General features: G+C 40.5%; 1 protein-coding gene across 8 annotated transcripts in view; it reads left to right on the forward strand.

Moving 5' to 3' along the window:
- Positions 1-26,390, forward strand: part of raraa (retinoic acid receptor, alpha a) — a 564,031-nt gene that overhangs the window by 263,523 nt on the left and 274,118 nt on the right. For 5 of the 8 annotated variants that reach the window (XM_060848777.1, XM_060848781.1, XM_060848778.1 and 2 more), the window contains one exon: positions 1,519-1,578. The gene's annotated coding sequence lies outside the window, so the exon portion shown is untranslated. Of the gene's footprint in view, positions 1-1,518; positions 1,579-4,802; positions 4,873-10,038; positions 10,193-26,390 lie in introns of those variants that run through there. The other 3 variants (XM_060848780.1, XM_060848785.1, XM_060848784.1) reach the window with 2 other exon arrangements.

A 26,390-nucleotide genomic window follows, 5' to 3' on the forward strand; every position in this document is an offset into this window, starting at 1 on the left:
TGTAATGCGGGGTGTACACATCATTTACAGCATAAATCACTTTAATAATGCAACTTTGCCTTAAATAAGACTTAATGGTAGAGAGGTTTCTCGCTCTCACCCTCAACTGACTATTCGGACATTGTGGAGATCGCAATAAAACAGTAAATGTCCAGTATTTCAAGTATATAATTTTGGCTGGTTGATCGGGAGAGGTGGTTTTTAATGTACTGGTTAAAGCAAAGTTTGCTGTATATATATATAAATAAATATATATATATTATATACAATTTTATTTCATGCCATAGCCCTTGACTTTCAAGCCTCCATTCTGTCTAATGTTCCTGATTTAGAACTGTTGCCATTGTTCTTAACTAAATAATTGACCTTTGACTTACAATTAGAAGTGTATGTGGGATATTTGGTCAGAACTAGATATGGCTTTACTCTGATACCCCACAGCCAAATAGCCTGTGGTATTTACTTGTAGTGAAATTTATAAATAATAGAAATTTGGAGATAAGGAACATTGGGAAATGCCACCTCACAATAAGGGAATACCTTTGAGAACATTATTACAGAAGGAATAAGAGATGGAATAGGCTACACAGTTTGTTGCTCCATTCAACATATTTGATTTTCAGCCAAAACTCTACTTTTCTGCCTGATTCCCATTACCTTTAATTACTTTAGCAACCAACAAAAAAACCATCTATCTCAGTTTTGAATATATTAAAAAATACTGGGTATTCATAGCCCTGTGGGCTAGAATATTCCAAAAATTCACAACCATCTTAGTGCAAACGTTTTCTCCTCGTCTCAATCCAAAGCGATCATCCCCTTTCCTGAGATTATGCAATCTTGTTCTAGACTCTTGCGCCAAGAGAAAGAGATTCATCATTATCCATCCATGTGATTGATGGAACAATATGAATTTGCAGTATTGATTAAGGGATAAATATTGACCTGGGATAACTGCCCTACTTTTCTTTGAATCCTGATGAAGGGCTTATGCCCAAAACATCGATTCTCCTGCTCCTTGGGTGCAGCCTGATCTGCTGTGCTTTTCCAGTGCCACACTTTTTGACTCTGCTTTTGAAGTAGTGCCATATGAACATTTATGTCACCCTGAGAGATCAGAGAGGACCTAGATTTAATGTCTAAGTCAAAAATGTCACCTCCAACAGTACACTGTTTCCTTAGGGTTGAACTGGAGTGTGATCCTTAATATTTTTGCTCAAGTCCTAGAGTTGAATTGAGTTTCACAGAATAGAACAAGACAAGAATTCAACCTGAAATTGTCTGGTTTGAATAGCTCAGGTAATCAATAGATAGACTCAATAAACCATCACGATTGCCCAGAATATAGAAATGAATGATTCCATACAAAATTCAATGCTGTGAATAAGTGATGAATGATTATAATATTACATTAGTGATCAAAGACATCTCAACAATGGATTTATTCATTTTTCTTTGGACGTGGTTGACTTTTTTTCAATAGTATGCTGCTAACAGTTTGTCATTTTATGTTTACAGGTATTCTGGTTGATGTAGCTTTCGTACCCTTGGGAATGCAGATAAACTCTGAGAAATGTGGTACGTTTATTTACATTTTATTCATTATTAAAACAAATCTAGAAATGTTGAACTAAGTTGTAAGCTGGGGTTTGAGTTCAAATTGATTTTTTTTTGTGGAAAATGAGAATCTGTTTTCTCTATTACTACGGGCCAGTACGAATGCATCAGCAGTGGGAGAAGACATTCTTGTTTGAATCTTTTTGAATAGTTTTGCTCCCATTGATACTGCTAATGATGGAAAATCTGCCCAATTTACATCTCCTCAGGATTTATTTACCATTGAATTCGATGAAATGGAAATTGGGTCTGGGATATCCAATTGTTAATGCCTATTTTCCGACTCTGCTGAAAGTGAAAATTAACCATTTTGTATCAGGAAGCCTTGGTCTACGGATTCACGTTGCAGGGCAGCATCAAATTTTGAGAGAATGAACTGAAAGTGGAACTTGGTGCTACATAGAGTGGTTGAAGCAAATAACATTGAAGCACTTAATTCGAGGCTCGATGCATACCTGACAGAGAAAAGAATAGATAGTTACGTAGGTACGATGGAAACAGGTCATTAGATTAGATTAGACTTACAGTGTGGAAACAGGCCCTTCAGCCCAACAAGTCCACACCGACCCGCCGAAGCGCAACCCACCCATACCCTTACATTTACCCCTTACCTAACACTACGGGCAATTTAGCATGGCCAATTCACCTGACCCGCACATCTTTGTGACTGTGGGAGGAAACCGGAGCACCCGGAGGAAACCCACGCAGACACGGGGAGAACGTGCAAACTCCACACAGTCAGTCGCCTGAGTCGGGAATTGAACCCAGGTCTCTGGTGCTGTGAGGCAGCAGTGCTAACCACTGTGCCACCATGCCGCCCTGAAGAATGGAAGAAGCGTTGTGTAAATTATAAATACTTGCTTATACCAGCTGTGTTAACTGGCTTGGATCTGTGCTGAAAAATGTGATGCTGGAAAAGTGCAGCAGGCCAGGCAGCATCCAAGGAGCAAGAGAATCGACGTTTCGGGCATATGCCCGAAACGTCGATTCTCCTGCTCCTTGGATGCTGTCTGACCTGCTGCGCTTTTCCAGCATCACATTTTTCAGCTCTGATCTCCAGCATCTGCAGTCCTCACTTTCTCCTAGTTGGATCTGTGCTGTTGGTTTCATTTAATGAAATTATAATGACTGATTGATTTATTGTTGTCACATGTGCTGAGATATAGTGAAAAGTGTTGCTTTGCATGCTGTACAGGCAGATGTTACTGTACAAAGTGCATCATGGTAGCAAAACACAATACAGAATACAATATTACAGCTGCAGAGAAGGTGCACAGAGAGGGATTGGAATTAACATTTAAGAGGTCGGGTAAAAAGTGTGATAAGAGGAAGCTGTTTTTGAATCTGTTTATACGTGTATTCAAATTTTCATATCTTCTGCCCAATGGAAGAGGGTGTAAGAAAGTGTAGTCGGCATGGGAGGTTGATTATGTTAGTTGGTTTCCTGAGGCAGCAGTAAGTGTAGATGGAGTCAGTGGATGGAAGGCTGGTTTGTGTGATAGACTGGGCTGTGCTCACGACTCTCTGTAGAGAGATGAAATAAAACAAAGGTACGTGTTAAGAAAATACAAAGGTCAGAGCGAAGGTAGTAGTACAATGCATGAGTTTGGAAAGATAGCTGTTTCAGGACAATGCACCCATTTAGGACTGGTCTTTCGCTGCTTGGTTGTGCTAAACATTGATACATCTGTTGCAAAAAAGCATTGACAAAGGCTAAATGCCTTGACAGAACATGAGTTAATAAAATGTACCCATTTTAGGAAAATACATCCATTTGAGCTTTTGCTGCTTGGTTTTGCTGAGTGATGGTTGATATCTTTCACAAAAGTTTGTCAAAGGTTTTATATCAATTGAGACTAAAATGTAAACCAGGAAGAACAAAATTGGTCAAGAGCTATTGGAATTACTGAGAATTGGGGGGCCTGACTTTTTAAGAGTTAGTAGGATCAAAGATGGTATTGCAGAGATTTATTAAAATGATTCTAGGAGTGACGGATTTCAATTATGAAAAGAGATTTAACGCAGTAGCACACCATTTCAATGAGAATGAGCTTAAATGTCTAATTAAGTTCTTAGAATTTGAGGAATTTCGATGACCAAATAAAAACCTATCTCTATTGATTGTGAAACAATAATTAGATGAATATAAATTTAAGATTTATTAAAAGAAGGAAGGGAAAGGTTTTTTTTATACAGACAATTAAATGTGGAAAACCTTACCAAGAAACGGTGTAATGTAGGTTTTAAAATGGATGTAAATTTAAAAAATGTGTCTGTAGGGAAATGCATAGAAGTGTTATGTAGTTGTAATGGGAGCAACAGCTTCCTTCTGGGCTGATAGCTTTTAAAACAGCACACTGTAGTGTCTACATAAACTATAGCAGCCTTGAATTGTGCTGCCTACAAAACCATCATTAAAGAGTCATCGTGAGTGTGAGATGAGAGACTGTGTGTTTATCCACAGATGAGTAATATTGGTTCTGTGACTGCTCTGACACATAAGACAGCAAAGAAAACTTTCTTCAGATTCAGTGACAACAGTTAAAACTTTAAAAACAAGTCAGATTGAAGTTGGGAAGAACAATTGCCACTTGAACGACACAACGTAGGAGGAACAGAGAAAACAGCTATCGCTGCACTCCTCCATGGTATGATATTAAAATGATAACACTCTCTGCCAACTCAAGATTTCAGTTCTGATTCCTGCTGCTCATGTTAAACTATAATATTGTATTTCGAGCAATTCTCTGTCCTGACTTAAAAACCAAATGGCCTCTCATACTAGTCTTCAGTTTAGTTGGGACTCACCAGTTTCACATATGTTAAATGCTGAGTGACAAATTGATTGTTCGTGTTCTGTCTAGTTCCAATTAGCAAATTCATTTTCTTATTATAGGAAAAAGGAGGGCTTTGGAAACCATGTTTAAAGCTACACTATTTCCAAAATGAACAGTCATAATTTTGATCAAAAATATGAGATATAAGAGAACTTCTGATCGTCAAATTAAAAGAGTATTCTAGGAAAACTCGTATTGAGCTGAAATTGTTTTCCTCTTTTTGCAAAGAAACAAACATCTAAAGAAAATATTCAGCAATTTACCTTGTTTTATTTCTTTTTATTGAGATTGTACTAAAGTTAGTTTCAAACTTATCTTGCTGTTAATTGTTACTAAATGTACTTTCAGAATGCCTGTGAAATTAAAGTTCCTGTCCACACTCCAAAACTGATTAGCCTTGCCCATCAAGATCACAAATGTGAGCTGAATTCCACTTTTTGTATATATTATAAAAATGGACATTCATTCTGTTTTTCTGATGTACTGTGCTGCAAGCTTTTGTGGTTGTCAGGTTTGACAGGGAGTAATTAGCACTCCCCTCCTAAGTATTCTGATTTGTGTTGGGATATTGCTGTAGGGGGTTGAATAACCTTGGCCTGTGGCCATCTTTTATGAATGAACCCAGGCCCAATCTGCTAGCTATTCTGCAGTCGAAAATGTTGCTACCACATTGAACGCAAAACTCATGTTGTTCACAAATAATGCTTACCAGAAGACGATCATTGAACAGTGATCAATATATGCTGTACTTCCAGCATATTCATTTAAAGTTTTTTTTACTATTTAGCAATTCATAAAGACTGTTGATAATATAAGACCAAATGACATAAGAATAGAAATAGGTATTTGGCCCACTGAATCTACTCTACCATTCAACGAGCTCATGGCTGATCTGTTAATCCTCAACTTCACTTATGTGACTTTTCCCAAAACCCAGAATTCCCTTACTAATTAAAAACCTTTCCATCTCAGCCTTGAATGTACTTGACGACTCAGCCTCAACAGCCCTCTGCAGTAAAGAATTCCAAAGATTCACTTCTGTCTGAGAGAAGAAATTCTTCCTCATCTCTGTCTTAAATATGCAACTCTTATTCTGAGTTTGTCCTTTATTATTTCGCAGTGGGAAACAACCTTTCAGCATCTACCCTGTTAAGTCTGCTAAGAATCGTAAAATCCCTACAGGGTGGAAGCAGGTCATTCGACCCATTGAGTCTGCACTGACTGTCAGAAAAGCATCCCACCCACTATCCTATAACCGTCCATTTCCCACCAAACCTGCATATCCCTGGACACTATGGGCAATTTAGCATGGCCAGTCCAGCTAACCTGCACATTTTTGGACTGTGGGAGGAAACCAGAGCACCCAGGGACCGACAGGAGGAGAACGTAGACAGTTCCCATAGACAGTCGCCTGAAGTTGGAATTGAACTTGGGTTCCTGGCGCTGTGATGCAGCAGTGCTAACCACTGAGCTACTGTGCTGCCCAATGTTTCAGTAAGGTCAACTTTTATTTTTCTAAGTTCCATTGAAATACAGGTTCAATCTACTCAAGTTTGGTTCATAAGACAGTCACTCCATACCCAGGATCAGTCAACTTGAGCATTCTCTAAACTGCCTCCAATGCCAGTATATCTTTCCTTAGATAAGGGACCAAAACTGAAACTGACCCAAGCTGCAACTTTCTGCAATCTTCCTTCATTTCAATAATACTCAACTCCTGTATTCTTCCTGCCAAAGTGTGTAAACTCACATTTTCCCATATTGTGTTCCATTTGTTGAATTTTTATGGCCACTCATTTAACTTGCCTCTGTCTGTCTGTAGAGTCTCTGGCATCTCACAATTTGCATTTCCATCTATTTTTGTTTTGGCTTCAAATTTGGTGAGAGTATATTAAACAGTGTCATCCACAATACTGTAAATAATTGTGGCCCCAACACTGACCCCTGTGGTACTTCACTAGTTAATGGTTGCCATTCTGAAAAAAACCCGATGAAGGGCTTATTCCCGAAAAATTGATCCTCCTGCTCCTCGGGTGCTGCCTGACCTGCTGTGCTTTTCCAGCACCACGCTGTCCATTCCGAAAATGTCCCCTTTCATTCCAATCCTCTGTCTTCTATTAGTTAGCTAATCCTATGGGCATTCTAATGTACAACCCCTCACACCATGGATTGTGTCTTACTAAGTAGCCATATGTGCGATATCTAATCAAACTTCTTTTGGAAATCCAAATATATTATGTCTCTTGATTCCCCTTTATCTTTCATAACACTTACTCAAAGAACTGTAATAAATTTGTCAGCCATGATTTCCCCTTTATGATGCTATGCTGAAACTGCTTGGTTATATTATGTGTTTTAGATGCTGACAGTGTACAATTTGATTATTTTGCAGTATTGTACAAGTGTGCTTTTGTGAGCCTGTGCAAGGCGTGTGGTTTCAGCTTGCAAGCTGGATGAATGATGCCAACAAAATATTGAAATTTCATTAATACAAAATCAGTATACTGCAGATACTAGAATTCTGAAATAACGATAAAAATGCTTGAAAAATTCAGCAGGTCAGTCAGCATCTGTGAAAAGAAACAGAATTAAAGTTTCATGTCAAGTGACCTTTCATCAGAACTCATGAAATCTCAGGCTTAAGCCAAGATTGGACTTTGCTGCATTGTGTTATAGTAAATGTAAACAGTAAATGGTGGCACTGTTTCTTCCTGAGGTTCTAGAAGAGCCACTGTCCCCATCATTACTTGTAGGCATTATCTGAGGATTAGCAAGAATCAACTCAACTTTAAAGGAACTCTTACTGTGTTTTAGATCAATGAAGCACCAAGTTCTAGATGGCATCAAAAGGGTGTTTGCCTTCTTTCAATCAATGAGGCCTGAACTTTCCTGTTTTCACATCCAGGATGAGCTCCTTAAGTGGTAATTACTCGACATCTTAAAGGTCATAATTGGTGAGCCAGGAAGGTCAATTTCGGACTTTGTGCCCAAACTTAATTGCTGAGCTGTTGGGGCGATGGGGAGTATCTCTCCGGGACAATCCAACTGATTATTTGCCCTGCCCGCCACATCTCAGGAAAGGAATATCCCATCAATACTGTTGTCAGAGTCTCAGAGATATTTTCTAATCAATCCATTCAAAGATGTTTTTACACAACTCCGGACCAGGTGGGACTTAAAACCAGGCTTTCTGACTCAGAGGTGTCGGCATGACCACTCTGTCACATAAACTCCCTTGCCAGAGTATCAACTATTGGTTTAACATGTCTTGGAATGAAAATTGAGCTAGTTGTGGTAAATCTTTCGATGCTTAGCATGTGGTGGAATAATTAATGGTGTGCAGGTGATAGCAGCTGCTTTCAGTTTTCGGTATCAGATCCATAGACAGGTCATGCTTAAGTGCAATGCAATGTTTATGGCTGCTGAGCAATGCAAATTTGAATCAATCGGAGGCACTTGAACATGCTTCAAGAAATCAAGCATTACTAAAATTTGCCACTTTCTTCTAAAAGTGGTGTGATGTAAGAATTCTCTGGTGTTTTTCTCTGCACTGAGTATTAAAATATTTCATAATTTGATTTTTGCCAAATTCTTTTTGATTTAAGTATGGAAAAGTGATATTCAGTTTTAAATTTGTCTCAATTTACAGATTTCTGCAGTCGATCCGTGTCAAAACGATTTAGAGAATATGATGTGCGCAGTGCGTTTGAATTAGTAGCCCTAGAATCTAGTGAGATCAAATTATTAAAGCAAGTAGAACATACTGAGGAGCTGAAAATTTGAAATAACAAGTTCTCATGAAAGGTAATTGATCTGAAAAAATAACACTGTATCTCTCCAGAAATACTGGCTGACATTCCAAGACTTTTTTGTTTATATTTTGCATCAAATCACTATTTATGTATTTATTTCAAGGTAAATAAAATTGACTGACATGCCATTTCAAATCCGATTTTAATTTAATTGGTGAGAGGCTTTGATGGCGTAGACATATAGAAATTGTCTCTGTTGGATGAGGGTCAGTCAAGCTGAGGAGATTTATTTCAGATAAATGGTGAAAAACAATGTGAAATTAGTGCTTTTCAACTCATCAACTTGTTATTCCGAACCAGGATGGAGAAAGCAGATGCAGTGATAACTTTCCTAAGGGAATTGAATATAATCCTGAAAAAATCCAGGTCTGGAGTGGAGATAATTGGATAATTCTTTCATAGAACAGGGATGATGAGCTGAATGGCCTCTTTTCATGCTCTATGAGTCAATACATTGACTTAATTTGGGGCAGCTTTATAAGTATTCCATGAGGTGGAGGGAGGATTTTGTAGTCAGCTTCTGGAATTCAGAAACTGCGAAAAATATTTTTCTGATCAGGCAGCATCTGCATAGGGAAAAGCTGTAAACTTTTCAGGTCAACAACCTTGCATCTCATTTGACCTGCTGAAAGTTTCCAGTTTTTACTGAATTATCTTTTCCCACTTGTTCAGGGGTCATTCTCTTAGGTTTTTTTTTGACTTAGATTAATTGGTTTCTATTCTGGAGCAATGTATGACTTGCTTATCATGGCAGAATGGAGGAGCAGAAACATTCCAGATAGAATTCTGGCCCTCTCGCATCCTGAATTGGTACCAAAAGGCGATGTGGGTTGTAGTACTCGAAGCATAATAGCCATTATTCCTCGTGCACAAACATGCTGAATTTGAAGTGTGTCTTCCATTGGACAATGAAGGAAAGACTCATCTAGGGGGCATAAAATGAGCACAACACCAATGCTCATAGGTGTTTGCAGCAGTGTTCCCGATGCCTATCTGATGTATGTTTTGGTTGAAGATCACAATTTCTTAGCCCTAGAACAGTGCAAGTTTAAAACTACAGCTTGAATCTGAAGGGAATTAAATTGAAAAGTAGTTTTGCTGAAGAATAATTTTCCTTTGCCAGTTTATTTCCCTTGCTCCCGTCTCCAGAAATCGTTGATGCTTTGTTTTGAGATGGAAGTTGCTGGTCACTCTCTGGTTCTTAGTGGCATTTTGTGTGAGTGAGAATTGGTTTCACTTTGTGTATGTGTTTTGGAGGAGGGGGATAGAGGGTTCTCCAGTTAAACCTGGCCGGCTCTCACTACCGTGCACACATGTACATCCAGCCGGAACTCTAGGGCAAAAACCTCGACTGAGTTCTGTTGCCTAGTAAATACACACAGACCATTGATAGCACCTTTGATGACCACAGTCTTTGCTGGGCTCTGGCGTTTTGGAACACATCCAGAACTATATCTGGGCTCGTTATGGGCTGTGGCGTTCACCACTCACTGGTTAAACTTCCAAATCAATCGGGGAGAGCTGATGTTTTTTTTCTCTCTAAAGTGCTGAGCAGTAACTCTTGTGTTTCACAATGTTGCTGTTGTACTGTAAGTGCCTGTGTCATTCCCTGTAATCCTTCTGCTGCCAGTGCACAGACTGTGCTGCCAGGCGGACAGACAGGAAATCACAGAAGCTTGCAAATCCAATGCAATGCTCGACAGGTGGGTGCAGTGAGTGATGTGTTCGGGAGTCTGCAGTCACAGGATTTCAACTGGCTTGCTGAGCTGATGACATCGGCAGAGTTCTCGTATTACAGCTTTGTTTTTCCTGTTTCTAAAAGTTTACACAGTTAATCTGCCCTCGTCTCCTTCTCGACATTCGGCTTTTCTCGTCCAAACGGATTTGACACCAGTGTTTGCCTCTGACCAGAATCCCAGACACGAGGTTGGTGCAAACTTCACAATCGGACACAGTTTTGACAGTGGGAATGGTTTTGCGGTTTTATTCTTGTGAATATTTCAGCTGTCCGGGGGAAGAGGGGGTGGGGGTGGTGGGAGAAGAGTTACTGAGAAATTAGGTGCCGATAATGTGTTTTCTAGGCCGCATGTTTATGGATTGGCTCTGGTTCAGGTCTTGTAATGCCGAGACTGTGTTCTGTTTTCGATCAGTCTGTCCGCCTGTGGGAATCGGAGCTGTGTCTGAAGCCTGGTTCTTGGCCCCAGTCTGTCAGTAGGCTGAATTTGCTGATATTTTTCCAGCCGCTGTGCCAAAAAACAAAAGAAAATAAAGAAGGGAGAGAGTGAGGGAGAGAGAGAGAGAGAAAAGTTGTGGCACTGTGGACCTAGTGACAGTCTAATCTCCTGCCTCTAGTTGTTTAAGTCCCAAGTGACCAACATGTGTGTTCGATTTTCAAAGTTAGAAAATACATTTATTGTGGGGGTAGAGGTGAGCGGAAAGTCTGATGTGCAGAAAGATAAGATCTCACTTATTTGTTCGTTTAGTTAATTTAGTTACGATATATGCTTAACAAGAGGTTTATGAGATTGCTGTGACTGAGAGTTCACATTTGGACCATTTTAATCTGTTACTTGAGAGGTGGCAGCATTGATGGTTTTCATAGTTTCATGTGTCTGGCTCCAATTCCAATGTATTTATAATGCAATACATGAAAAATGCAAATAAATTATTCTGTGTGGAACTTGAAAAGTTTCTATGCAAGGAAGACATGTCTTTTTGACAGTTGGGCTTAGCAAATCTGGCAAAATTTAATGACGGTTTCTGCTAGATTCACAATTCTTGCTGGTTGGGAGTCAGAAGTAGACAAGCAGGAAGCTGGAAGAACACAGCAAGCCAGGCAGCATCAAGAGGTGGAGAAATCAATGTTTCGGGTATACCAGAACATTGACTGCTTCACCTCCTGATGCCGCCTGGCTTGCTGTGTTCTTCCAGCCCCCCTGCATGAATGCTTTGGATTCCAGCATCTGCAGTTTTTTTTGTCTCATGGGGAAGCAGTGACATATATGTAACTCTTGAAAGCCAATTTAACACAAATCTCATAATGTGCTGTTTATTTAAGCATAGTGTGTGTTTGAGTTGTTTTGAATGTTATGTTTTCTCTTATTGAGAGTGGTTAATTATTGACAACATTACAGATGGAATTGCAGCACACAAAAGCAGAGGTTTCTGGGAATGCTCAGCAGGCCTGGCTGCATCTGTGAAGAGAAATCTAAGTTGACGTTTCAGATTTGATGACCCTTCCTCAAAACTAGAATGGCAGTACACTTGTTTAAAAGTCACTTTCCTCTTAAACTGTGGTCACACAAAATTATAAGGTGTTACCTGACTCATTTTTTTTCTGAAGAATTATCGGTCAGAGAATTGTGTATAGGAGCTGGGAGGTCGTGTTGCGTCTGTACAGGATATTGGTTAGGCCACTGTTGGAATATTGTGTGCAATTCTAGTCTCCTTCCAACGGAAAGATGTTATGAAACCTGAAAGAGTACAGAAAAGATTTACAAGAATGTTGCCAGGGTTAGAGGATTTGAGCTATAGGGAGAGGCTGAACAGGCTGGGGCTAGTTTCTCTGGAGTGTTGAAGGCTGAGGGTGACTTTGTGGAGGATTACAAAATTATGAGGGGCATAGTAGGATAAATAGACAAAGTCTTGGGGTGGGTGAGTCTAGAACTAGAGGGCATAGGTTAGGGTGAGAGGGGAAACCTAAGGGGCAACCTTTTCAAGCAGAGGGTGATACGTATATGGAATGAGCTGCCAGAGGAAGTGGTGGAGGCTGGTACAATTGTAACATTTAAAAGGCATCTGGATGGGTATATAAATAGGAAGGGTTTAGAGGGATATGGTCCAGGTGCTGGCAGGTGGTACTGGATTGGATTGGGATATCTGGTCGGCATGGAAGGGTTGGACCGAAGGGTCTGTTTCCTTGCTGTACATCTCTATGACTCAATGACTTTATAATTACTTTGGTGAAAACTGTTTTTTAATTAGACAGTTCAGCTGACATCCTAATGGCATTTTTTTTAAACGACCATTTCAAATTACAGTTTATTTAGTAAGACAGTGCCTTTTCCAAATTATTCATTGGCATGAATTTGTCTTTTCTCAGTTGGTTCATTTATTTATGCTGAGTGCTTTTCTTGTTCTTTGCACTTCAAGATAAGATTGCAGACCTGGGAAGTCTCAAGTTTGATCCTTGACCTGTGTTCAGCTGGTTTGATAATTAAACACTACAATTCGTCTTAACCCTCGTAGCACAATGAGGAGGATCTCAGTCAGTGTACCTGTCCAATCACTGTCCCATCATCACCAATAAACAAAATTTGTGTGTCTGTTGGGTAAGACCAGGATCAGGCTGTGCTTTGTCGTCAAATAACCTAATGACTAAAATTTACTGCTTCTCAAATGATGAGCGCTCTACTGGCAAGGTAGAATGGCTGTCACAATGAAACTCACCAGGATATAGCAATTTCATTAGCAGGGAGGAGAAAAGCAATGGGCAAAATGTAAGCAAATCATAGAATCAGATTACAAAGAAGGAAGGTCTTTTGAATCTGTGCCAGCTCTTTGGTAGAGATATCCAATTACTCCTTGTACCCTGTTCTTTCCCCAGAGCCTCCCAATTTTTTTCCCTTCAATTATTTATCCAGTTCTCATTTAATGTTGTTGCTACAGGCAATGTTTTCCCAAGTCACAGCATTCATTGAGAACAAAAATCCTGATCTTACCTCTGAATCTTTTGTAAATAACCTGAAATCAGTGTCTTCTGTGTTGCAAAGAAAATGCCCTCATGCATGATTTTAAAAAGATGTTCCCGATGGAAAATATATTTATTTGGTGAATGCTTATTAATTAAGCTTTAGAACAATTGTGTTTTGAAATGTGTAGGGACCATGCTTCTTGAGGCTATAAGCAAGCATGTAAATGTTAAAACTAGCAAGAATGACGCTGTGTGAATGACTATTGATAATACATAAATAGATGTGTTAATGCAGATTTAAGTACACATTCTATTTACCTGATAAAGAGTGTGCATTTTTTTAAAAGATGTAGACAGAATCGAACCAGAAAAAATGCACAGCTCTCTTGGAACAGATCATCTCCAGCCAACTGATATAATAAGGCCAGGGCTTCTTGGCTTACGAAGAACATAGTTGGAGAAACCCCAATATTCGATGATAAATGTTCCCCCAGTGAGTCAGTAAGGGATACTTCCCTAGAGCGTGATGGAGCTATCTGGACTATTGTCTATTACAAAAGATCAGCTACCTCCAATCTCCAATCAGCAGTTCCATAATCCTGGAGTCAACTCAACGTATAGAAATCCAATTTAGCAATCTTACCTCATTGTGAATAGTCCCTAATGCCTTTAAACAATTAATTAATGTCTGTGGAGCTATTATCATCTGGTTATACAGGCTTCTGTTTCCCAGAATCCAAACATTTCTACTCCTTTTTGTTATTGAATTAAAGTTTCATAATTCAAAGCATTCACAGATTTGGGGTTTACTCTGAAGTGTCCCAAACAATAATGCTCGTGTCAGTTTTGTGCAATGCGTTCTGAAGCACAGAATCATGAGCCTAAACAGATTTGTAGCTATTTGATATCTGTAAAACTGAAACCCAAACAAGTGGTAGTTTATTTAAATTTCACCCGTAACCAGTTCAAGAGCAAATACCAAATTTTAAAGTATGTTTGGAATCAGCTCAAATTATTTCAGGATTGCCCTAATTCCGAAATGCACAGAGCCCGACTTTGACAAAGTTATTTGAATCATGGTACATATTAAACCCCATTCCAAAAATCTACAAAGCAACTAGCTGACTGTAATTGTAAATCCTAATTTCTAATTTCAGTGCTGCTGCACAAATGGGACATGAGGTTTTTGCTCAAAATATACTGTGGACCAAGCCTTGCATTTCAATCTTGTCAGAATTTCAGCTTTACTATTTCTCTCTATCTCTCATACCTGATAAAGATTGTGTTCATTTTTTTTCCTGAAGAAGTGACAAAGCATGAATCCAACCCACTAACTGGAATGTTGACAGTACTTTCTATTAAAGTCAGATCATTGAGTGCTAGCTCTCTCCAACATAAACATCAGTTCACTTCGGTTTAACAGACAAGTTTGCAGATGCTCATCTGGTCGAGAACAATTTTCATAAGAGAAAGAAAAGCTTGACTTTGATATATTTGAGTAATTTATTGTTTTTTTTAGAAGGGGGGGCAAACAGTTTTTAAATATTCCTGGGGTCCACATCTGGAAGTAATTTTCTGCATTCCAAAAGGATTACCACATGCTCTGTGATGAATTGGATTTGACTGATTGCTCAGACTGACAGGTTTGAATAATGTTAAGAGAGAAAAGTATTTACAGTTTTTAATGGCTTTGAACTGTACCAAGAGATCCATGCTGGAGAGAATTTATCACTGTTGTTAGTACATTTACTCATATAGAACTTTATACACGATTCAGCAAATGCATTACAGTACATGTTTCCTGTCCGAACAAGGTGAGTTGCAGTGCTGTTAACCCTTTGTTGGTGAAGACATTTTCAATTCTTAAAGGTCGCATATTTTCTGTCATTTATGTTTAAAAAGCTTTGAGAAACTAAAATATATGTTACAATAGTAACTGTATGGTAAAACATTTAATTAGTGTTCTAGAGTTTCTTAGACTGGGTGCATAAATACTTTGTAAATTAGCAGCAGCATCAACCTCTCTTTTCTCCTCTATGCTCCCATCTTCTTTAGTATAATGCTTGAGTAGTGTTCACTTTCACTTCTTGAGCCAGGAAAATAGAATGAGATTTAAATTATCTTTAAACAGATTTGGCTTGTGTGATATGGTGTCATTGCCTTGATATCTTTTCTGAAGTAGGTATTTTTCTCTCAGAGAGGTTTTCCTGATGGGTAGCTTTGACTATGAGCTATAGTGCAACTAGTTCTAACAGATCAAAACAGGGCCAAAGAAAAATATCGACCCATCGTTTGAAGTATGGCCTGCAGCTTTTCTTTTACTTTCTGTATTGGATTGGAATCAGGCAGATGCTGTAAAAGCAAACATACATTAAAAATTGGTCAACATAGTGAGTTGGTTAAAAAGGGTTCAACTGGGATTGATTCAGTGAATGACTATCAGTTTCTTTACTGAAAGTTGGTTCTTTTGTAGGGTTCTGAAATTAGAGAATAATGCATCAGATGTAGCATCAAGGCTGTTGGTTTAAGTACTAGTTATTATTTATTTGACAGTTGCTTGTTGGTATAAGGTAAGCCTTCGAGTAAAAAATGAGGTCTGCAGATGCTGGAGATCACAGCTGCAAATGTGTTGCTGGTCAAAGCACAGCAGGTTAGGCAGCATCTCAGGAATAGAGAATTCGACGTTTCGAGCATAAGCCCTTCATCAGGAATAAGAGAGAGAGAGCCAAGCCGGCTGAGATAAAAGGTAGGGAGGAGGGACTAGGGGGAGGGGCGATGGAGGTGGGATAGGTGGAAGGAGGTCAAGGTGAGGGTGATAGGCCGGAGTGGGGTGGGGGCGGAGAGGTCAGGAAGAGGATTGCAGGTTAGGAGGGCGGTGCTGAGTTGAGGGAACCGACTGAGACAAGGTGGGGGGAGGGGAAATGAGGAAGCTGGAGAAATCTGAATTCATACCTTGTGGTTGGAGGGTTCCCAGGCGGAAGATGAGGCGCTCCTCCTCCAGCCGTCGTGTAGTTGTGTTCTGCCGGTGGAGGAGTCCAAGGACCTGCATGTCCTCGGTGGAGTGGGAGGGGGAGTTAAAGTGTTGAGCCACGGGGTGATTGGGTTGGTTGGTTCGGGCGGCCCAGAGGTGTTCTCTGAAGCGTTCCGCAAGTAAGCGGCCTGTCTCACCAATATAGAGGAGGCCACATCGGGTGCAGCGGATGCAATAGATGATGTGTGTGGAGGTACAGGTGAACTTGTGGCGGATATGGAAGGATCCCTTGGGGCCTTGGAGGGAAGTGAGTGTGGAGGTGTGGGCGCAAGTTTTACATTTCCTGCGGTTGCAGGGGAAGGTGCCGGGGGTGGAGGTTGGGTTGGTGGGGGGTGTGGATCTGACAAGGGAGTCACGAAGGGAGTGGTCCTTGCGGAACGCTGATAGGGGAGGGGAGGGAAATATATCCTTGGTGGTGGGGTCCGTTTGGAGGTGGCGGAAATGGCGGCGGATAATACGTTGTATGCGCAGGTTGGTGGGGTGGTAGGTGAGAACCAGTGGGGTTCTGTCTTGGTGGCGGTTGGAGGAGCGGGGCTCAAGGGCGGAGGAGCGGGAAGTGGAGGAGATGCGGTGGAGGGCATCGTCGATCACGTCTGGGGGGAATCTGCGGTCCTTGAAGAAGGAGGCCATCTGGGTTGTGCGGTGTTGGAATTGGTCCTCCTGGGAGCAGATGCGGCGGAGACGAAGGAATTGGGAATATGGGATGGCGTTTTTACAGGGGGCAGGGTGGGAGGAGGTGTAGTCCAGGTAGCTGTGGGAGTCAGTCGGTTTATAATAGATGTCTGTGTTGAGTCGGTCGCCCGAGATAGAAATGGAAAGGTCTAGGAAGGGGAGGGAGGAGTCTGAGACAGTCCAGGTGAATTTCAGGTCGGGATGGAAGGTGTTAGTAAAGTTGATGAACTGTTCAACCTCCTCGTGGGAGCACGAGGCAGCGCCGATACAGTCATCGATGTAGCGGAGGAAAAGGTGGGGGGTGGTGCCAGTGTAGTTGCGGAAGATGGACTGTTCCACATATCCTACGAAGAGGCAGGCATAGCTGGGGCCCATGCGGGTGCCCATGGCAACTCCTTTAGTTTGGAGGAAGTGGGAGGATTGAAAAGAGAAGTTATTCAGGGTGAGGACCAGTTCAGTCAGTCGAAGGAGGGTGTCAGTGGAAGGGTACTGGTTAGTGCGGCGGGAAAGGAAGAAGCGGAGGGCTTTGAGTCCTTCGTGATGGGGGATGGAGGTGTACAGGGACTGGATGTCCATAGTGAAAATAAGGCGTTGGGGACCGGGGAAGCGAAAATCCTGGAGGAGGTGGAGGGCGTGGGTGGTGTCCCGAACGTAGGTGGGGAGTTCTTGGACTAAAGGGGACAGGACCGTGTCGAGGTATTGGGAGATGAGTTCGGTGGGGCAGGAGCAGGCTGAGACAATGGGTCGGCCGGGGCAGGCAGGTTTGTGGATTTTGGGCAGGAGGTAGAAACGGGCGGTGCGGGGTTGTGGGACTATGAGGTTGGAGGCGGTGGATGGGAGATCCCCTGAGGTGATGAGGTCCTGGATGGTCTGGGAGATGATGGTTTGGTGGTGGGAGGTGGGGTCGTGGTCAAGGGGGCGATAAGAGGAGGCGTCCGCGAGCTGGCGTTTGGCTTCAGCGGTGTACAGGTCAGTGCGCCAAACTACCACCGCGCCTCCCTTGTCTGCGGGTTTGATGGTGAGGTTGGGATTGGAGCGGAGGGAGTGGAGGGCTGCACGTTCTGAGGGTGAGAGGTTGGAGTGGGTGAGAGGGGTGGACAGGTTGAGTCGGTTGATGTCACGGCGGCAGTTGGCTATAAAGAGGTCGAGGGCGGGTAGGAGGCCTGCACGGGGTGTCCAGGTGGATGGGGTGTGTTGGAGGCGGGAGAAGGGGTCGTCAGAGGGTGGGCGGGAGTCTTGGTTGTGAAAGTAGGCACGGAGGCGAAGGCGGCGGAAGAATTGTTCAATATCTCGCCGCGTGTTGAACTCATTAATCCGAGGGCGTAGGGGAACGAAGGTGAGGCCCCTGCTGAGGACTGATCTCAGATTTCTCCAGCTTCCTCATTTCCCCTCCCCCCACCTTGTCTCAGTCGGTTCCCTCAACTCAGCACCGCCCTCCTAACCTGCAATCCTCTTCCTGACCTCTCCGCCCCCACCCCACTCCGGCCTATCACCCTCACCTTGACCTCCTTCCACCTATCCCACCTCCATCGCCCCTCCCCCTAGTCCCTCCTCCCTACCTTTTATCTCAGCCGGCTTGGCTCTCTCTCTCTTATTCCTGATGAAGGGCTTATGCTCGAAACGTCGAATTCTCTATTCCTGAGATGCTGCCTAACCTGCTGTGCTTTGACCAGCAACACATTTGCAGGTATAAGGTAAGCAGCTGGCCTAACTGGTTAGAACTGTGTATGTGCGTAGCAAACTGAAGTGTTCCTCTTTGGGTGGGGCTAAAATGTTGAGTTTTGCCAATACTGTGGTTCCATATATATGAATATTTAATAGACTATCAATACTAAAGTAATTCTCTGCATAACATTTGCTGCTGATAGTGGAACAATTTTACTTCTATTCTTTCAAAATTAGAATAAATAAATTCATTGATTATTCATTTTACCAGGTTTATATCCCAAATTTTACTTGATTGTCTTTGAGATAGTAAATAGAATTTATTTTATATTATATTTTTATTGTGGAAGAGTGACAAGTTGAATATTTAGCCAAGGAAAGAGATGTTAGGAGGGGTAATCTATAACTTTGTCAGAGAGGTGTGCTTTTAATAGTGGAACAAACGTGGGTTGAAGAAAGGAATTAGAGTATAGGGCTCAATTAGCTGAAGGCATGCTGCCAATAGTGCGGCTTAAAGCTCAAGGCTTAAATAAGTTTGAGATGTTGTTAGCCTGCGAGTCTTTGAAGGCGATCACAAACAGACTAATTGCTAATCATTGGTGCAATATAGAATAATGGCATTAGAGAATTATATGACCTAAAGTTTACAATAAATGGAAGTGGTGGATCAACTGGGAAACCTCAGAATGACTGACTCTGGAGATAATAATATTGAATGAAACAGGTGGGCATCAATTGGCCAGAGCCAGAGATTACAGTCAACTCTCTTTGATGAAGAGAATATAGAGTTGGACCTTCACTTTGGGGTTGAGTAGGAAAGATGTTGAGATTGTGAATATTTAGCTTAGCCTAAGACAGTAGCTGGAGAAAGCAAATAAGTGAGGCAGGCAGACAGCCATAGGGAAGTCATTGGGGAATGATGGTACTTTTGACCATATTAGTACAGAAAGGGTGAGGAAAGATACTTTTGACTTGAGTAAAATCATTGCAATGACAAGGATGAAAGCCTAACAGCAGATGTTCAAACAGACATCTCTATTAGATATTAAAAGATATGAGAGATAACTTCAGTAATTTCAATAATCTACTGGGCGAAAGCAAGATAAGTATAATTAAAATGTTAAAAGATTTATCTTCAACCATTCTAAGTTTAGAATGAAATGTGAGCAAGAAAGTACATGCCAACACACGCATATAATAGTTCTGTATGAATTCCTTTATTCATTGAATAAAATGTGAAGCAAACTACATACATAACAGGACTTCGCTCCACTAGGTTCCACTATACCTCAGTTTTCTTCAATGCGAATCGGCTACAGCAATCTGCCGTGGTATTGTTTTTGATGCATTACTTTGATTTTTGTGCATACAGAAACAGGGCTGGTCTTTTCAAAATCTTATGCTTCCTAATTCTGTTAACATTCATAATGTCTCCTTACTGGATTAAGCTACTTGAGTATTAAGGAATACCCAGTGTGCAAGTAACTCACGAAATACCAAGTGCTTGATATATTTTGTATGTTTTTTTAATCTTGACATATTCTGCTGGGTAGCTGCATTTATAGATCTCTTCCTCAGTTACATCCACCATCATACATTCCAGGATCCTGCTCTAGTTTCTTCAGTCAAGGAGAGCTCAGTGGACAATATCCACCCCTCAGCATTGCTATTGGCCATCCTTGGCTTAAATATGGGCCAACTGTATGATATTGTCCATTTCTGTTTTGGTTTTCTTTGAAATTCAACACTGCCTTTATAGCAACCATGGGCAAAACTCTACAAGCTTCTGTGTTTTTAGAAAATGAAATAAAAAGGTTAATGAGAGATACAGCTTCTAATGCATCTGCAAGCAACCAAGCTGGATCAACTACAAAGTTAAAAATCACACAACACCAGGTTATAGTCCAACAGGTTTAATTGGAAGCACTAGCTTTCAGACTGCTGCTCCTTCAACAGCAGTGCTCCGAAAGCTAGTGCTTCCAATTAAACCTGTTGGATTATAACCTGGTGTTGTGTGATTTTTAACTTGGTACACCCCAGTCCAACACCAGATCAATTACAATAATGCAACCTTTAGCTATTCATAGGCAAAACATGCAGGGCTTAGCTTCTTACATCTTCATTTAGGAAAAGAGTACCTTGTGGGCAGTACAGAAGAGTACACGAGAGAGATTTTTTAAAAATCAAATACATGTTAAATAAATTATCTTCTTGGGTTTATTGAATACTAGATGCATAATATTTAACTAACAATCTCAATATCTACATTTTACAATGAATGTGTACAAACCTTAAGTGCAAGTAATGAACTTCAGGCATATTAATTGTGGAGAATTAGTTGATATACTAAATTTTGAATTTCAAACTTAATACCACTGTAGTTGAAGGGATGTGTGTGAGTAAAATTGTTGTTGTGAGCCATATTTAATTAAGCTTTGCTGTTGAAAATTGTACTTTCTTGCAAACGTGTTTGTGTCAATCATGTAAATTTAAAAAGGTTCCAGCTTCACAAAATGTTATTACAGCTGAGTTTAGTACTACAAGAATGTTGAAATACTATAGAGAGGGGCAATAATAACAAAGCATATGGTTTGTAGAATAGGTAAAATGCCTTGACTTTGTTAATACTTAGCTAGATTATTACTGAGACCAATGTTTTGGTTCTGCTACAAACTGTTCTGTGACTGCCAATTCTGACCCTCTTCCTGCAACTTCCTGAGGCTAGTTCAGACTCTTTGCAACCTTAATTTCAGATTTGACTCTAAATTGAGTTCTGAGTGCATACCAGTGCTATCACTAAGATAGCACTGTAATCTGCCTAAAGCTCATTTGCTGGAATCTTCATATCTGCTTCTCTTACCTGTAATCTTGACTATTCCAACTCATTCTTGGTCAGCCTCCCACATTCTACCCTCCACAAGCGTGTGGTCACCCTAAACACTGTTGCATTTGTCATTTCTTGAACCAACTCCCATTTACCATTCAGTCTTGTTCTTGCTGGCTCATGATGGTTCCTGCTAAAACCATACTTAAATTTTAAAATTTTCCACTTGTTTTCCTATTCTTCCATGACTGCACTCCATATTTCTGCAGTCTTCTCCAGTTCCCAAATCCACCAAACTTTCTGCATTTATTTAATTCTGGTCTCTTGAACATCTTTCTGATTTTAATTGGTCTATCATTGGTGTGCTGTCTTCACTTATGTAGGCCCTAAACTCTGGATAGTCCTTCTACATCTATCTACCTTTTTTCCTCACTTTAAGAACTGTTTTAAAACATATCTCTTTGAGCGAGCTTTCGATAATCTGACCTAATAGCTCCTAAAGTGGCTTGGTGTCATGGTTTGTTTTATAATACTGATTTAAAATGCCTTGGAGGCTTTCTGTTGCATTAAAGGTGCTATATAAATATATGCTATTGTATGATTGCTGGGCAGCATGGTGGCACAGTGGTTAGCACTGCTGCCTCACAGTGCCATAGACCTGGGTTCAATTCCCGCCTCAGGCAACTGTCTGTGCGGAGTTTGCACATTCTCCCCGTGTCTGCGTGGGTTTCCTCCGAGTGGTCCGGTTTCCATAGTCCAAAAATGTACAGGTTAGGTGAATTGGCCATGCTAAATTGCCTGAAGTGTTAGGTGAAGGGGTAAATGTAGGGGAATGGGTATGGATGGGTTGCTTTTTGGAGGGTCGGTTGGACTTGTTGGGCTGAAGGGCCTGTTTCCACACTGTAAGTAATCTAATCTAATCTAATCATTCAATGGCACTGACTGAAACAGCGTAGATAACAAACCATTGAGAGTAGAATTGGGCTGTGCTTGTTGTCCAGGTTTGAAGCTTCAATAAGTAATTAGCTGATGCACAGAACAACAGTAAAAACACTGAATGAGAAGTATGTTGGCAGTTATTTCACAAGCTATATTTTGTTGTGCTTTTCAAGTAAAATATAGGTCAAAGTTAAAACGATGAAGTGAGAAGTGCTGCATATGGCTTATTGCCACTCCTCTCTGGGATCAATTTAGAATTGGAATTTATTTTCATGTTTTAGCAGTTACTTAGGGGAGGGGACAGTATCAATTGCCAAACTTGAAAACAAACTTTCAATACTGCATTTACATTAATGTCTGGAGTGACTCCAGTGCATCTCAGTATGGATACCGCTGAGGGCAGAACTGGATTCTGCTGCATTTACGGAAATTGGCCTAAACGTACGTTTGTACGGTTTTTACAAATTGGTTAGAACACCACCTTTCTGGCATTCCCTTTTGCCTGAAAGTAAGTCGTGGAGAAGGATGGAGGTGTTCAGTCTGAATTTAGAGATTTACGTTTGGGTATGAAACAAAGCTTCACTACCGAAGTTATTTGGATACAAAAAGTAACTATAGCAACATGTTTCTGGCTTTGAAGTGTGCAGGATAGGTGTGAACATGATACTGGATGATTTATTCCTGGTCTTTATTCACATTAACATTGCTTATGAAACTCCTATATACATGGAGGGGAGGAACTGATAATATTACTATAGGACTTGACAATCTTTGTGATTTGTCCTTTGTAATTCCTGTACACAATTAACCATAACTTGGTGGATGAGCATTGTGTTCTTTGTGTTAGGGTGCATAAAATCTCTTGCATGCCCAGGTGTGGTACAGAAAAGTTTTCCCAATTCTTAATGTGGTTAAGTAGCCACCAAGATACATTTGTGATGCAAGACTTTTACTGTAACAATCAAACTAAAATCAATTTCGATTAAGCATTTCTCAGTAGGCAACTAATACATCAAACTAAAGGAAATATACTTTTGCAAGAATTAATGTAATCGCCAAAAGCTTTTTGTGAAATGTATCACTTTGAGCAGATATGTAGCATTACAGGAACAAGCACACAGTCACTCCCAGTTCTCCAGCAGTTTCACTTTCTCTTCCTCCATATCAATTCGAAACTTCCATTGTCTTTCAACAACTATTCTACTCCTTAATCAAGTTTTCCAAATCCAATTATCACCAGGGTGACTCTCAATTTTATAATTCTTCAAGCATCCCATCTATTCTGTTCTCTTTTTTTCCCATATTGAAACTGGAATCTCTAGCATTCTGTTTAGTCATTAATACAAGAGTTTTTATTTTATATAATACTCCCATAGCTGCAGCTCCTTTGCTTTTTCATCTCCGGCATAGGTTGTCCTTTTTTGATAAACAGGGCGACCCCTGTACCCATGGGTCCAGTTTCTGGAATTTCAGTTACGCATGTGTTACCCAACCAGGGACCAGGAGGCTGCCGGGAATGTATATTTCCCATTTAAATGAATGCTTTTGGGCCTCCTCAGTAGGTCTTGGAACGTTTCCCCTTCAGGTAGAGGGGACTACTGTACTGCTAAAAGGTGTTAAGACTACTCTCCTTTGTTCAGTGGGTTTCTGTTTGACTTCTTCACTTGTGGCAACCAGATCACATGTCACCAAACTGATGTGTGTCATGACTTCACCAACCCTTTTTCAGAATATTCTGTGTCGCCTTATGACAAAAGGGGACCTTTTTAAAACATAATTGTCTTGTGAAGTTCAGTGTTTGTGACACAATTTAGAATTAACTTAGTGTTTAACTCTACTCAGTGCTTGTTTTGCTCTCTCCGACTTGGTGTTATGTAGGTTTCTTAGATTGCAACATTTTATAGAGAAAATCCAGTTTTCGCACAAAAAGCAGTAGTAACAAACGTCTCTGTGCATTTGCTTTCATGTGCCATATGAGTTTTGTTATCTGCACCATCTTTTTTTCAAATCAACATTGAATTTCAAAATTGAGGGTCTATATTTGCATTCAGTCGAGAAAGATTTAGGTTATCCAAGGGTATGCACCGGCTGGATGATTGCTCTTGTGAATGACTTTCCTCCTATTTGTAGTGTATTTGGACACATGACTGCAGGATCTCTCAGCATTCTAGATAACTGTCATCTGCTCAAATGGTGGAGGTTTGGCAACTCAACCAAGTAACATTCAAATGACTTCCATGTGTTTAACACAGCATGCACAAAGTTGAGTATTTTTCAATTTCTAGTTTTTAAACCTGCATTTTTATCAGCTGCCCCACTGACTTAATGGGTAAGTGTGTTCCCTGGTGTTATATTGAGCCATTTAGATCAAAAGGTCCCTGGTTTGATCTTCAGTCTGTGCTGAATTAGCTGACATCATCTGGGACAGCAGCCTGAAACCTACAATCCTCCTTGAGTGCCTCTGGTCTGGATATGGGAATAAATCAGCCAGCACTTCCACTCTTGATCGCATCCAGTGATTTTTAATAGAAAGTGTGTCCGAGCAATACCAATTACATAAGTTATATTTGTATTGAATCTTTTCACAAAATAAGTATCTCAAGACATCATAAGAGAAAGACTAAGCAATAGAAATTTTGTTTTAAAAGGTTCCTGATCTGGTGGGAAGCTTCTTTATGCTAGTATAGATTACAAATAAACTAAGCAAATCACCAAGAATCAAAAGTTTCAGACGAAGCTACATGGCAACAAGTTTGATTACACTGGCAGTTTTTTTGTTTTACCAAGTTACTGGCAGCATTGATAGGGCTTGATGTGTTATAATTTTCCTCTAATCCGACTGCAGGATTGGTCATCATGGCATCTTATTTCTTCCCAATTTGAATAGAAAACATTTTCTTTAGTGTAGGAATTATCTGTATTCCATTTCTTTTCGGTGTTTGGTTAAAATAAAGTTTCTGTGCTTTATGTACCTGGGGTGGTCCCTATACTCGGTTTACTGAATGTTTCCACCAATTTACAGAGGAAACCATACTTTCCATCATTGGTATAAATCAGATAGTAAAACTGTTGATTGTGCATGAAATTCTTGTTGCATACAATCTCATGGCAAAACTGCCTCCTATTGTGCACTATTTTTAATGCCTGAATAGTGAATCATATGAATGCAATACTGGAGAAATGTTAAGAAGTTACTCATAGATTACCACGTATATATCCTGAGCCCATACCGAATTAGCTAAGTTCAGCAAAGATGATGGCAGAGATACTAAGATTATCCTGTAAATCAAGGATCAGGAAATCAGTCAGAGCTACTGTTGTAGTGGTATGTTCAATCACCCCAGCCTGAAAATGCAGAAGTGCAAACAGCATCAGGCTTGGCAGAGATGTTCCTGTGGTTAAGCAGTGTCCTGCCACTCAGTGTGAAGCCTCACATTCAAATAGGGTTTGAATTTTTATTCTGTAGCAGGAAAGAATTTGGAACAAAAAGCTTTCATTTACATGGTGCCATGAATGACCTCAGGATGCCTGAAGAGAAGGAGTGATTACATTTAATCTTCTTTTAAGCCATCGGTAACCTGCTGGACTTCACTGAGTGATATTAAGAAGGAAAGACCAGAACATCGATTTCTATGTGATTTATTTGTTGTTCAAAGTCTAAGTGAGAGAGCATCTGGAAACTATCCACAAAAGGTTGTTGAGAAAATACTACATATTTATGACAAAACCTCCCCAGAAGCAGGCAGATCTGATCACTGTAAAAAGCATTGCATTAATTGTCTTTAAAATTCATTTGCTCCCTCTTGGGTTCCCTTGGCATTAAAACACCCTCCATTGCTGTCTTCACATGGTCGTTTGTGTTTGAGTAACTGCCAGGGTGGCACAGGTGTGAGCCAGCTTGGAGTTATTACCCACTGTCAGACTTTCATCTACTTTCCAACATGAGTTGGTGTACAATATGAGTAGAAATGTTGAAAACCCTCGCTAGTTTCCCATCTCTAAACTATGAATATGGAAGCAAACTCTAGTGCTTCTGCTGCCTCCTCAGTTGATAATAGATAATTCAGCACACAAAGGGATCAACACAGGGACCTTTCAGATTTCTGTGACTTAGTCGTACTTATATTGTATGCTAACTTACTTTTGGTGGGATTAACGTCAAGCCTGTGTGTGATGGTCTAATTTGAGTAGATGTTTAAAGAGCTCATGGCATTCTGTCATTCTATATGATATTTTGACACAGGCAGGAAATTAACCTGATCACGTTGAACACTGACTTTATACCTACATTTGTTAGTAA

Source organism: Hemiscyllium ocellatum, chromosome 32 (assembly GCF_020745735.1).
Source record: "Hemiscyllium ocellatum isolate sHemOce1 chromosome 32, sHemOce1.pat.X.cur, whole genome shotgun sequence".
Taxonomy (NCBI): Eukaryota; Metazoa; Chordata; class Chondrichthyes; order Orectolobiformes; family Hemiscylliidae; genus Hemiscyllium; species Hemiscyllium ocellatum.